The sequence below is a fragment of the Oxyura jamaicensis genome, chromosome 9, assembly GCF_011077185.1.
Source record: "Oxyura jamaicensis isolate SHBP4307 breed ruddy duck chromosome 9, BPBGC_Ojam_1.0, whole genome shotgun sequence".
Classification (NCBI taxonomy): domain Eukaryota; kingdom Metazoa; phylum Chordata; class Aves; order Anseriformes; family Anatidae; genus Oxyura; species Oxyura jamaicensis.
In genome coordinates this window covers 6,183,524-6,197,646 of record NC_048901.1, presented here as the reverse complement: position 1 = coordinate 6,197,646, position 14,123 = coordinate 6,183,524, and the positions used below count along the sequence as shown (strand labels likewise).

The 14,123-nt window shown below is 40.6% G+C and overlaps 1 long non-coding RNA gene across 1 annotated transcript; it reads left to right on the top strand.

Annotated features, from left to right (window-relative positions):
• The first annotated feature begins 438 nt into the window (after positions 1-438).
• LOC118171818 lies at positions 439-7,109 on the top strand. Its single transcript, XR_004753409.1, has 3 exons — positions 439-809; positions 2,505-2,575; positions 5,859-7,109. It is a non-coding gene; the product is annotated as an uncharacterized LOC118171818 (long non-coding RNA).
• The last annotated feature ends 7,014 nt before the right edge of the window (positions 7,110-14,123 follow it).

Below are 14,123 nucleotides of genomic sequence, written 5' to 3'. Positions count from 1 at the left end.
AGCATGTTCTGAAGACACTGAAATTGATCAGAGATTAAATAAAATAAATAATTAAAAAACAAACAAGCAAACAAACAAACAGATACCAGGCTTCTTAAATTCCAGAGCTCCTTGTTTCTTTCTTGTTCTCCATCAATGGCCATTTGTCCGTGAAGGTAGTGCAATTAAGCATTTCCAGATTTGTGCCCATGCTGTCAGATTGTGGATCTGCTCTGCAGGGTGTGCGCAGACAGGTAAGTTCCAAAGGGATTTTTGGCATGAGACTCTGCTTCATTGGTGTCAAGAGAAGGAGCAGTTTCAAATGAATCTTTGTGGAAGTACCAGCAGGGTATTTGCATTAAGAAATGATATATGCAATCCACCTGGTGGATACTAACAACGAAGGTAAATGAGCAGGGCCCCTTCACAACTATGAACAGACCTTTGAAAAGGCTCACCTGCACCTCAATTAAAAGCCCTGAGCTTATTCCAACATGCAGTGTCTGTTGGGAAGCTCAAACTGGGAATAAAATTCCTCTGTGACCTTACTGCCTGCTGAAATTGCCAGGTGAGTGAAGAAATGTCAATTAAAACGAAGAGTGGCTAAAGGGAAAGCTTGCATTAATTCAAGTTCTACAGACTGTTACAAGAAGTAGGGAAAAGAATTTTAACCCTGGTGTTCTGATGAAATTCCAGACTCTAATTACATTAGCTCTGAAGTCCACCTGCAGTTTTAATTTAAAAAGCTGTTCCTCTTCAAGCTATAGCCTGCCATGCAGTTACACTGCTCAGTGTCAAACAGGTGCTAGAGTTCATCAGAGAGGTAAAAGGTAAATATCATGTATATAGCTTATGCAATGTTCTGGTGCATTTTTCAAAGCCCCTTCAAGATTCTTCAGCATAAAACAATCAGCAGAAATGAGGCACTATTTGTGACTTTTTATCCACGTGGTTGATGAGTTAATTTTTGGGGGATGCTAAATCCTTATGGTTACTTGTGTGTTTTGGTAAAGCTTAGACTATAAATACACCGTACATCTGAAAAGGATATCAGACCAGTGTCCAGGAACTTAGGTCAACTGTTCTTAGAAACGATCATCAGCAATAATTCAATCACATATTAAGTGAATTGAAAATCTCAGTTCTAATCACGTAGGAGTGATTTCTGAATTCTGTTTGCTAGACTGATGAGATGTGCATGAGCTCTGAAAGACTGTTCCCACTGTACCGTTATCTTGAATAAAAGGGTTTTAACCATTTACATTGAGAAAAGGCATCTAAAACAGGTAATCTGTAGCTGGGTGATGTCAGGTGTGTGCCATCTCTCTGTAGCGTACACAAATGGTATTTTTGTAAATGCAGACATTACCCAGGATCTCTCTGTAGGTCGTGATGTCAGAGGGCTGCTCTGCGTGCTGGGCTGCTGACACTCTTCAGGTTTTTATGAGGAATTTTTTTTCAGGGAGCCAGTTTATGATTTATGGTGCAGAAGATTTACGAGATTTGGATTGCTTTCTTTTTAAATAAGTTTTCACTGTTCTGTGGATGATGATTTACAAATTGAACGCCACCCTTAATGCAGCAGTGCACAGGGCTTCTGACATCTGTAACCTGATTTTTGGCTGCAGTACTGGGTGGGTAATGTTACAGACTGCAGCAACTTCTTGCACCTAACTCAGAAATCGTGCTATTGCCCTCATCTGATACTGGTTTGTTCTGTTGGTTCTTCTCCATTAATGCAAATCACATGATGGTTAGGATGATAATTTGATTTCCCTGCTTATGAACATCTTTTAAAGTAAGTATTTGTATTTTTAGTCACGAGGCTACCAGGTGAGATTAGATTCTGCTGCCATAATGCCAGCGTTTACTCGGTGAGAGATGGCCCTTTCCCCAAAATTAGACAGTCAAAGTGCTTTAACTAGACAGTCACAGAAAGAAGTCTTGGCTGCTGGTCCTCACCAGAACCTCAGCTGCTTTCCTAGCGCCAGTCTGCACCTACAAACTGTGCCGTACAGGATCATCCATCTCTGAGGGGGTTGTATTTACTTTGCATCTCACCTCGCTGAGCCTTGCGCCAGCAGTATCAGCTCATTAAGCTCCACTCTGACTGTTTGTAGCCCCAACCATTCATTCTTAGCTTAGGCCAAGGAAATGCTGAGAACTTTTTTTTTATAAACCCCAAACTGCAACTGCATGTAGAACTGTCTGAAGCGACTGGAAGGCAACTGCTGAATTTAATCAAGCCTTTAATGTAGGTTATACATTCATGTAACTTTCACTCTTTCCTTAGATTTAGTGTTTGTTCCTTCTGTAAGAAACCATTGTGTGCATTGTGCTGAGGGACGGTAACTGATCTGAGCAGAACTACAGACACCCCAACATGCTACTCAGTGGGAAATGACAGGTTCAGCCTGCATGCAGCTATTGAATGCTCAAATAACCCGAGAGAGGGAACGTTGCCCAGTTTGCCTTGGGCAGCGAGAACCTTTGTGTTTAATGCAATTTAGACATTTTCTCTGCAGGCTTCATAAAGGCTACAAGGACTGCCTGGGAGCTGCAGTGCCATGCCCTTGCTGTTCATTCCTGCCTTGAGGTAAATGGTGATGGAACACTCCTCATGCCGTGAGGAATCGTCCCCCTTTGATCAGACACAGTCTGGGCAGTGTGCTACTGCTTGGTGCCTCTGCTGACTCTTTCTATGTTGGGCTGCAAACTGTGGTACCTTTAATAAAAATGTCATAGCACAGGAAGGCTGTGGTAAGAAGTTCTCCAAACGAGAGAAGTATATCACTAATGTCAAATAAAATTCACATCAGCAACCACTCTGAGCTGTGACTTCTCCTTCCTCCCATTCTTTTTTTTTTTTTTTTTTTCATGGTTACATCTAATTAAGAGACAAATCAGCAGTGTCCAGGTGAGCAACTTGAGAGCCATCCGTCTTTCTGCATACAACATCCCAGGCAGCCATCTCAGCGCATACGACGAAGTCAGTAGGTGTTTGCTCCGCAGCACTGTAAGGTCTTGCTGCCAATGGAAGTGTGCCATGTTGGAGGCCAGGCTGCTCACCTGGGAGCCCAGTGCTGTAGATTTATTTCATTTCTGAAAGGTGTAATCAGTCAGGCTCTTACATTCTGTCGCATACAGGCCTGGTTATTGGCACCACAAATCCCTGCTCTATTTGTCTTCTTTTAAAAGGTGATTCAGGTTGCCTCTTCCATCCATCCCTTTAAGATTTGCAAACTTATAAATTTTACATATGAAATTCCAAAAATATGAAAGTATCATGGAGATAATCATAATCCATAAAGGCTTGTACTCATGTCATCTTAAAGAAGTGAGAAGAGGAAATGTCTAGGACTTAGACTTCTAGCCAAGTAAAATGACCCTGTATTTCTGTCTGATTTTATTCTTTAGCTTGGGGAGCTAACTAGCTGACAGGTGATGCTGTAGGGTTCCAAGTGACCTAGTTTGAAATGCAGGGAGTTGGACAGCCAGTGGGATCTCTCTTGTGGAAAATCTCACTTTGAGTCCATTTATTTCATGACTGATCTAGAGAGTCTTCTCTTCTACTCTAGTAATTCTAATATAGCCTAACTTATCTTTTCCTCTCTCTCTCTCCCCCTCTTCCCTTCATTTTCTCTCTCTATGTGAATGAGTGATTTTCTGAAGACCAGTGTATCTAACTTTGTTTTTGCCAGACCTGGGAAGAATCTCATGTATCAAGGGGAAAAATGCCAAACTATTTTCATTATGTCAAGATTTGTTGTGGCTGTTTGGCTCTGTACACCAGGCATATCACGTTTCCTATTCTCAGACTGAAGGAGCAGGGAAAGTGTGTCTTTTTCTCCAGGAGAGGGTGTCCCATCACTGCTGGCCAGAAAGATCTTACACTCAGGGCTTATGCATTCTTTGGGCTGCTTTTCCTAATGTTATGTTGCGACAGAAGACAGCTTGGAGAAATGCAAAGACAGCAAATCTTAGTGGAAGAATGTATTTGACAAGGTAGATAAAATACTGTATGGATAGCTGTTCCACTTTCATGACTATCCGAACTTACAGAGCCTGTTAATGAAGACAGGATCTAGCTTGAGTGCACTGTACGTGTCACGATTCTTTTTCTGTTTATGTAACAGTCTGATGTATTTTATTAATTCCTTCCTGAAATCTAACACCTGATTTATGGGCCTGATTTCTATCCTTGTCTGATTTTGTTTTCAGAAGCAAGATGTGCTCTGTGTGGCAACTGCTATGTTATATAGGCACAAACAATAAAGTACCTTTATTTAATTTTACCTTCCTCTACAACATGAAAGCAAGGTGCCTTTTCTACTCGTCTTTTTAAGCAGTGACTCATTATTCAAATGCATGGCAGTTTTAATGACAATTTGCATAAGGTTGTAGAGTCAGTCTGGCTGATGGCTGTGAAACAAACGCTTGCAAAATTTATTTGGGGCTTCAATTTCTTCGTTATAGTTTGTTGTTATTGCTCTTCCCAAATCCTGGCAGCTGAAGAATGAGAACAAGAAAAAGCAGAGAGAATCGATAGCAAGAAAATTAACTTCTAATATAAAATGACAGCTTGACAGCGAACATATCTGGCATGAATTGCAAATGCAGCAAAGAGTGGGAACCATAATCTGATTTCTTCTGGTTCTATATCATTCTTTTATAGAATGTCTTTTTTTTTTATACTAACACCATTTGTGTCATAGGAGCCTTAATATAATCAATATTATATTGCAAAAACATTCTCAGGATAGGCACAAGTGTTTTATGCCTCCTTATAGGCATTTACAATTTTTTATGATAGTAAATGTTAATTTTAGTGGAATCCACACTAGTTCTAAATCAAGGAAGTCTTCTGTACTGAACTGAGTCACATAAAAAGAACAGATAATCTCAAGACTTCTGTTCTTTGGTGCTGAGGTGTCATGGAAATAACTGAAGTTGGTATTATTGGATTGAATCTAAGCCTTTGGCTCACGAATTGTAGCTACAATCAACTCCAGACCCAGATCTTCAAATCTTTTGATTTAAAGGGCTAGCTGATGGCATGATATGTATCATGTACAATTTCTACATTATTGTACTTGGCAATTGTTTCAGTTGCTTCTCCAAATGTTATACGTAGTTTTGGGATTTTTTTCTCCAGTTAATTCTAGCTCTGTTTGCTAGAGCTGATCTTTGCCCTCCCTGTCTCCTGAAATAGCCAACACACCTTGCATCATGTGTGAGCTTGAGTGTAGCTCCTCATGGACTTTTCTTTTGTGCTTTTTTTCCCAGCCTTTGCTATGCAACAGTCCCAAAGGACCCCATGCAGAATATTTTTTTCTGAGATTCCTACAAAACACCTATTAATTCTTTCGGATCTTTCCCACAAGTGCAGGGCATTCATTTAAACCAAATGAACTTTATTAAAATTAGAGAGATGTTTAGTTTAGAAGCAATAAAAGGGTAATTGTCTTACCTGAAAAACTAAAATTAGATGCATTTTTATGGCATGAGCCTGTAATATATCTGAAGGTTAACATTTAATAGAATGCATGACTGAGAGACTCACTGTCCGTGGTCTCAAACTGATCCTTATGCTTGTGTGCCTCCATTGGAAAAGATGGCATCAAGGAAAAAAATATTTGGCGTTGCTCACTGAAATTTACTGGTGGGTCTTTGCAGCAGTTTTCTGAGAATATCTTTGACTTCAAAATGCTATGTATTGCAGTGACTCAGATCTTCATTCACAGCTAAACACAAACCCATCGATTCTCATGTAGTATCTCAAGAAAACTGGCCATTCTCCCTGCTCTTGTTTGACTCTTGATATGGATCACAGTTCCTGTACTTGTACTTGTACTGACTCATTTTCATTTTTCTGATAGGTGGAACTAAAGATCATCAGCCGACTCATAAGGAGAACTGTGATGCTGTCTCTTCCAGAGGTTCATTAGCACTCACTCAGCAAGGTTCCCCAGCTATGCCTGTACTCTTTGGAAGCAGCAACCAGATTGCATTTAGGTGTGCAGTAAGTATCTGTCAGCAGCATGTCAGTCTTTAACAATTGTGATTCATCCATATATATTTTTTTAAAAAAAAGAGTTAGAAATTCCTTTTCTGCTTTATGTCACCCACACTTTATGGCACTAACAACACTTGTTCCACATAAGGACTGTACATAGACTCTTCTACTTGCTTATACAGCCTGAAATGAGATGGTGTTAGTGTGCTTGCTTGCTTCCAAAATTATGCTGGTTATTGTGCCAAGTTAAGACATGAATGTCAAGCCATTCCACAAGCCTAGAAAGAATAATAAAAATATTTATGAATGTTACAGTTTTAACTGTTATATTTTTTAAGACCTCCACAGCTTGGACTGATTTATGTCTGTTCAGCTCTTTTTTGAAAATAAAATAAAAAAAAAACATACAAAAGAAATTAAGGGAGCCAGAAGCTATGCATTCAAAGAACTATCTAAAAATAAGAGGTAAAGCTATAAACTTTAAAATCCCACTGAGCAAAGAAGAAGGTTTTTCTTGTCTGGCTACAGGAGTGTGTGCAGTTTTGCTGAAATGTAGTTCTCATTTTGCCTCATACAGTCTCTGTGGTGGTGACTGCTATTTTTACTTTAGATGTGGGCTTTTTAATTTCCTTATTTATGTTTTCATTCTCATCATAAGAGATGTATTATAACCGTTCACTGCATTCTACACGTTTAATTCCAAACTCCGACATGCAGCAGCCTTGGGTTGAGCTGTGGCAGCTGGAAATTCAGCACAAATGACATGCAGTCCCCGAGTCTGAAAAGGAAGTTGAGTCACAAAAATACAAATTTCACAACAGAATAAATGAAAAAAAAAAAAAAACCATTCTTAGAGACCAGCTGGTGGTGTATTATATCCACATTGTGACCATGCTCCATCATAGTCTGTCTGCTTGGTACTTTTAAAAATAATTTTGGCTTTACGTTTTCAGCTGGTGTGGCAAGGATTTGATGTTACAGCAGAGGTGTCCAGTTGTAAGAGTGTCTGATCATGGTCATACAGCGTAGACGTGTAGTACCGTCCTTCAGAAATGAAAGAAGCGTGTGACTTGCACCCTTCTAGCAGTGTAACAGAATGATCACGCTATGAGATGTATTCTGGAAGTCAGCTAGAAGAGCAAAGATATAAAGTGAGAAGCTTGTTCTTCCCTTCTAACAGTCCATGTTTTTGCTGATTTTCCTGAAGGAGTTCACATCTTGGAAATATTTTTTTCCTATTCCATTAAAGGTCTCTACCAGTAGTGTGAGAAAAACTGATGAAAGTTTTGTTTCTTTTCAGAAGTGTACTCTGTCAAACACTCCCTGTTTTATTTGCCGTGCTGATAGTCATGTAAGCAGTGGCTTGTATGAGGAGAGATGTGAATTTTAATGTTAGCATTCTTGGATGAGGAGTGTAGAAAGCAAAAGAAGATTTTGGCTGGCCAAGATATTTTAGCTCTTTCAAGAAATCTAACTTCCAGAGAACACCAGCCATCTTCTGAAGAACAACAAAAAAAAATGTTTGTTAGCTGCCACTGAAAATTAAAGTTGGTGGATGCACCGAACAGTACGTGCACCACTTAAGGTTTAAATGAAGGATCTCAGTCCAGTAGTTCTAGCCTAATGTGAGTTAAATAACATAAATATATATTTTTAAATGCTGTATTGAGAACTTGTAGGTGATAAATGATTCTGTTCATCCACTGAAAAGTTAGCTCGCAGAAAATATCCACGCTTTGTTGTTGTTGTTGTTGTTCCTTCTTCCCAAGGCACTATGAGTTGCCACAAACAAGTTATTTGCTAAACAGAGCCTAAGATCTGGATAGATTTATGTCGCTGGTATGCCTGCTCAGCTATGCAGAGTGACAGCAGCATGATAGTTCGTGAATCGTCTCCTGAAACCACTTGGAAGCTCTTTTTGTCACTGCCTGATTTCAGTCATTGGCCAGGGAAGATGACAGAAAGCAGGGGCTTAAAACACCAGCCTCCCATTAAATCTGTTGAAGTTTTATTTCTAGCGTTGTTTTGTATTTGCTATGTGTCCCAGGAAACACCCAGGTCTCTTGAAGAGATGCAAGCAATACTCTGCACACCCTGAACAATTGTTGACTTTTCAGAAGCACTGGCCTGGCTCCACATCAGGAGCACTTCCATGTCCAAGGTGGGCACAGGTAAATAAGCAGGTGTACCTAAAAAAAGTGCTGTGGAAATGACATACTTGATGTGCTAAGGGACTGCAGTAGTAAATCCTATAAAAAACCTCTGTGTGTAACTAGGAAAAAGCACAGGGTGATATATAGAATTGCTGCTTTAAGGTATTTCCAAAAGCTAACTACATTTCATGTTCTCATTAGTCAAAACTTCCAAGGCGTCCTTTCATCTCTGTTATTCCATCTGTCACACGAAGCAATAGAAATCTGAGACTGGTTTTCAAACATAATTCCAGAAAACTGTCTCCCCTTTAGCCTCTGCCATGAAATATAGCACAAAAGAGCATTTTTAATGAGACATCATTTATAGAATATCTGCAAAAAAAATGAAATGCCATAGACTTTGTGGAGTGGGCTTGCAGGCATCTGTTAGCGTTGTAAAGGGAAGTGACAGGATCCCAAGTTGGCGAGAGCTTTAGGAGAAACATGCCAGATCCTTCTCTTGTAAACTCCTCTTCCCAAAGCAAAACAAAGACTTTAGGCTAATAACACACAAACAAATTCTAGCATAAGCTAGGATACTTAACTTTTTAAATAAACAAAATTCATAGTGTCCAAGACAGAATATAAATAAAGGATTTAGAGGACTTTTTTTTTTTTTAAAAGTCGTCCGTCCCCCCCCCCCCCCCCACCATGTGGTGTTACAAGTAAATTCTTGCTTCTATGTTTAGTTTAACTCATTTCAATGGTCTTGTGAAGTGCAAAAAATCCTCTAGCAGTCCCCTGGGTCCCTCAGAAAGGTGGTAGGTTTTTTGTTAGTTTCAGTTGTGTCATCCCCCCCTCCCTTCCACTGCCCCCCATTCCTTTCAACATGCAGCTGTTTGCTGCCTATTTGAACGTAACCTTTCCAGCTGCGTGCTGTGCCTCTGACTGCGAGGTACAGAAGGACAGCCTCAGCTACGTGGCCGTTGTGCTGTGTGGTGAATCGGAGCTGGCAGAGTGCTGGTGGAGAAGTGCCTCCCACCCCACAGGCTGCACTGGAGGGATGGGGCTGAGTAACTCCACTCGTTTCTTCTTTAGAAGCCTGTTAGTAGCTCTAGTTATGCCCATCACTGTCATTGCAAAACTTCTATTCCTGGTTATTGCATAGGGTAATCAGAACATAACTGAGCATTTCACAATAAAAGTTAATGGTAACTGATGCAATTTGTAATAGTTTGAGTATTTCTATATCTGCTATTCATTAGCCAGCCTCAGGTTTGTTTTCTTAAACCCTCACGCACACTGAACAGAGGTATCCGTTGATACACAGGGGGTTGTTTTGTTTGTTTTTCCTTACTGTGTAGTTACAGTTAACTTAAAACCCAGACATCTCATAGAATCATAGGAGGGCATGGGTTGGAAGGGACCTTAAAGACCACCCAGTTCCAACCTCCTGCCATGGGCAGGGATGCCACCCACTAGATCAGGTTTGCCAAGGTCCCATCCAGCTTGGCCTTGAACACCTCCAGGGATGGGGCATCCACAGCTTCTCTGGGCAAAAGCTCAAGGAGTCAACATCTCTTTTGTTCAAATGTTAAAGTGCATTAGGCAAATACATGCTTCCAGAACATTCGGTCCAGAACAGTACCTCCCCAGAAATTTAAACGACACCCTTAGTCCCCTTCTCCCCCCCTCACCCTCCCCCCTGGAACCATTGGAAGTGTCCTCTGGAAAGGCAACAAGATCAAAACCATATGAACGCTCTGGAGAGAGGAAAGGCACTCAGCCCCTCAGAACTGAATCTGAAGCGTCATTATGGGCGATTCGAACTGCTGATTATCAGTGAAAGCTGAGCCTTGTACCAACTTGCCAAGGGTACTTTTAACCCATTAACACATCATCATAGTTCGGCAGTAATCTGAAAGGGAGAAAATAAACCACAAAAAATAGTTTTCCTTGACTGTAACTTGATCTGGTAAATGACAATATGTTCTGAATACTGTTTGTGTAGCTCTCATTATGATTGTGGCCTTAGATAATTAGTTAATTAACAAGGCTATGGTAAAGTTAGTGTCACTGCTTTCATCATGAACTGCAAGTACTTCAGAGGTCAAGAATGAATGGCAGAGTCAATGAGGTCTCTTTGAACTCATTTGCCCCTTACTGCTTCGGTGATCTTTAAATCTGCATTCCATTACCTCCAAAACATTTCCTCAACATGACTGCTTCTCAGTTAAGACTCCTATTTCTGGGTTCAAATAACCTCTATTGCCCTCTCTTCCTCTCTCCTTGGCCTCCACTGGGTTCCACTTCAATGCATTTCAAGCTCTCCAAGATGTGGCAGCTATTTGTGGAAGCAAAATCATGCTATTTCTTCTTCTGTGATGATGGCTGGCTCCTTGAGCATTTGCTGGCAGGTCTTTGAGTCTGTCTGCAGTTTTGATTTTACTCATTCAGTTTTCCTTGTATTTGTTCATTTCTTTTTTTCTATTCTTTATATGGATTAACCACTGTAATTTCACTCTCTTGTCTCACCAAATTCTGCTCAACTCAGTGAAATTATTGGTGTGAATAAAATGGAAGAAGAAAGAGAACCTCTGCATGATGTTATGGCCAGTGTTTGGAATTTGATCTGCAATGTCCATTTACCATACTCTTGTCTTCATGTGATGGCAAGTGACTGTGTAGTGTTCACATTCCCTCTAGATCTTTTTTTTTTTTTTTTTTTTTTTTCCCTGACCATATGGTATTTTCCATGTTTGTTTGTTGCTTGTTTGAGAAATAACAGATCTTTTGGTCGTCTTTTCTAAATTTGGGAATTGGAACTAAATGGATTCTCAGACTCTCTCTTGTGTTGTCCGTTGGTCATTCTTAGGCTAAGACTGTGTTGTGCTTTCAGTGTGCTCCTCCTGCCAGTTGTTACCCACTGGGTGCAGGCACCGTGTTCTTCTCCTTGGATGCCATCAGTCCCATTTGTGCCATATCGCCTGACTGTCCTTTTCTTGCATTCCTGTTACATCTCTAGTTGCCCCTTCACAAGATCTTTCTTTCTCCAACTGTCTGTGAGGATGAAACACAAAATCCTGTCTTTTCTTGGCACCTCCTCACTGAGTAATCTTGTTCCTGGTTTATTGATACAGCTGGATTTCAGCGACCATCTCTAAGCTGAAGACTTAGATTGGCCCATTTCATTCATTGATTCCTTTGGTCCAAATTAAAGCTTCATCTGGTCTATTAGATCTTGTGGATGCCTTGTCCATCAGATCAGCTCCAGGAGCTCTTCTCCCCACCTGCAGAGCACAGCTAATCTGCCTCACCTTTTCCTGCCTTGTGTGGCTGCTACCGGAGCAAGGCCTGTGCACATAACCCAAGTTGTCCGCGTTTGTTTTTCCACTGTTTCTATGGATTCGCACATTTGTTGCAAGCGCTGTTTCTGCCTGTTATTTCCATTAGTTAGGGTGCTTGTGTGTGAACCTCGAGAGGGGTCCCCAGGGAGTGAACTGTATTTGTGCTGGATTTTGTACACATTTTTAATATGTTTTTCACATTTCTTTCATACTCAGCGAGACATATCCCATTGTATTACGGTCTCTGGGACTAAATAATATGAGCTCAGGGAGCGTTTCTTTATGACACTTCTGCTAAGAAAACAGTGATCCTCCAATTTTCCAGGGCCTTTCATTCTCAAAAGATCAGTTGCTGGATTTTGACTTATCCAACTTCCTTTTTAGCCCTTTAATGCTGATGTTATTGGTAGAAAATAGAGTTCTTTTTCATCTTACTTAAACTAATTTTACACCTGTGTATCCCCACTGGCATTGCCTTAATTTACTGTGATGTGAATGAAATCAGAATCAGGACCTCTGAATGTAGAAAACATACTTGAACTTACAGGTATGATTAGCTGTGAAATGTTTTGTGGTAATTTTGAGTGCAGGCTGGTATACAATGACACACTGTTTGATGCTCTGGGAGAACCAGGGCTGCGCAGCACACGGGAGACTGGCAGGAGAGCTCTGCAAAAATGAGAAGGGTGACAGAACAGTGAGCGAGAAGAAGAGAGAGAGAGAACGTGAGAACAGATAGAAGGATGTGTAAATGGCCCGATGAATGATGAGAGAACGTGCAGCTGAATTAACGAATGTGTCAGCTGATAGATGGGGGATTGGGCAAGCAAACAGCAGAACCAATTAAATTTGGATTATTATAATAAACAGTTCCATGGTGCTGTAAGGGGGAAAGAGAGAGGGAGGATACCATGATTAAAGTGGTCAAGAGACAAAGGCATTCACAACTAGGCTAGTAAACATTACAGGGGACTGACCTTTCCAGGAGAATGTTACACAGCAGTTAAGGAAAGGAGGACAGGAAAGAAAGCCTTTTATAAAAGGCTTGAAGGAAACTTATAAGAGAAACCAATGTGAAAGGACAGGCAAATCTACTGTAACTTTAAATCCTCCTCTAGAGAAGCTGGCTTTTCTTCTGGGACTGACCGGGGTGGTTTCTCAGGCCATATGTTTTCTCTATCCTGTGCATGTTAACACTCATATGAATGTGTATGCATTCAGACCTGAGTTCTGACTATACCTGGCCTACATAGGTGCTGAATCTCCAGAGCTTCTTTGAAGTCCATATGTATTCATGTCCCCTGAAATACATTTGGATGTTTAATCAACAGTTTAGGGAATTTAAGCTCTGAACTCTGGCACTGGGATCAGTTACCTTAAATTAGACAGTGTAAGCTCCTCAGGTCATGGCATGCAGCATCCTCAGAGCGGGGAGCTGGAAGTGATCTCTTCCGTTCAGCTTTAGGGAGATTGCTCAGATTCTGTACAGGGCACCAGGACCATTGTAATGAGCAGTGAGAATCAGCATAGTTTCTACCCGGGTTAAAATTAAGTTCTATTTTTGACTGGTCAATTTTTATTCTGCATCTGTTATCCAGTCCCTTTTGCCATGGTGCTGTACAAATGTTCTTGCCGGGATGAGAAATGGGGTGGTGAAGGACAGGAAGAAGCAGCTGTTGTACAGGACTGCTTTTTGGGAGGGCAGTGCTGCCTTAAAGTGCATGTAAAACTGTAGCCAGAGATTCTCCTTGCTTACACTGTTGTTTCTTATTGATGTTATTATAACAGAGTCCACCACTAGGGAAAAGAGGGCTGGGCTCTTGTCTTGGACTGCCATCATGCAGCCTCTCCTGTGTAGCAGTATAAAACAGCAAGAACAAGGGCTGGATGCTGGCGAGTGACTGCTGTATGGCTTCATTATCTTTTGCTATGTGATGGGTGCAGGATATAATTCATTCTTACTATTTGATCCCAAAAGGGAGAATGTTGCTGTATTCAATCAAAGTGGAAGAAATTCACTGTAACACAAGGCATCCACAATACATTAAGATTTGCAATCAGTGTGCATTTATTTCTCTTTATAATTTATGAGCATTGTATTTTGCCAGAGTAAATGATCTTTCTGAAGCCATGCTATATGATTGTTCAAACCAATCAATATCATTAAAAACATAAACACGTGACAGTGAACATTCATAAAGGCCTGTTTCCTGCAGGTATTGTCCTAGTACATAGTGGAGCTGTAAAGGTCCACGTTTCTAAAGCAGACTTTAGGGGTGAATATAAAAGGAGAATATAAAATTCTCTTCTAAAATTATGGTTTTTGAAATATACTACTAAAAATTCTGCTTATCCCTGTTATGTGAACTTGCTATCTGTATAGTAAGAACTTTGTGAAACAGGACTACTACTACTTTTGTGCAGCAGTACACACATACACATACTCAGTCCTAGGGGAGTGAATATGCTATTACATATATCTGTTAAAGACTCAGTGAAGTTTTCTGAGCTTGTTTTTCCATGAGGTGAGACGATATTTCAGTCTACTGTAATTTTACTGGATTGTCTTCAGAAGGATCCATGCCCCCCCCCCCCCCCCCCCCCAAAAAAAAAAAAAAAAAAAAAAGGGGGGGGGGGGGGGCAAAGTTA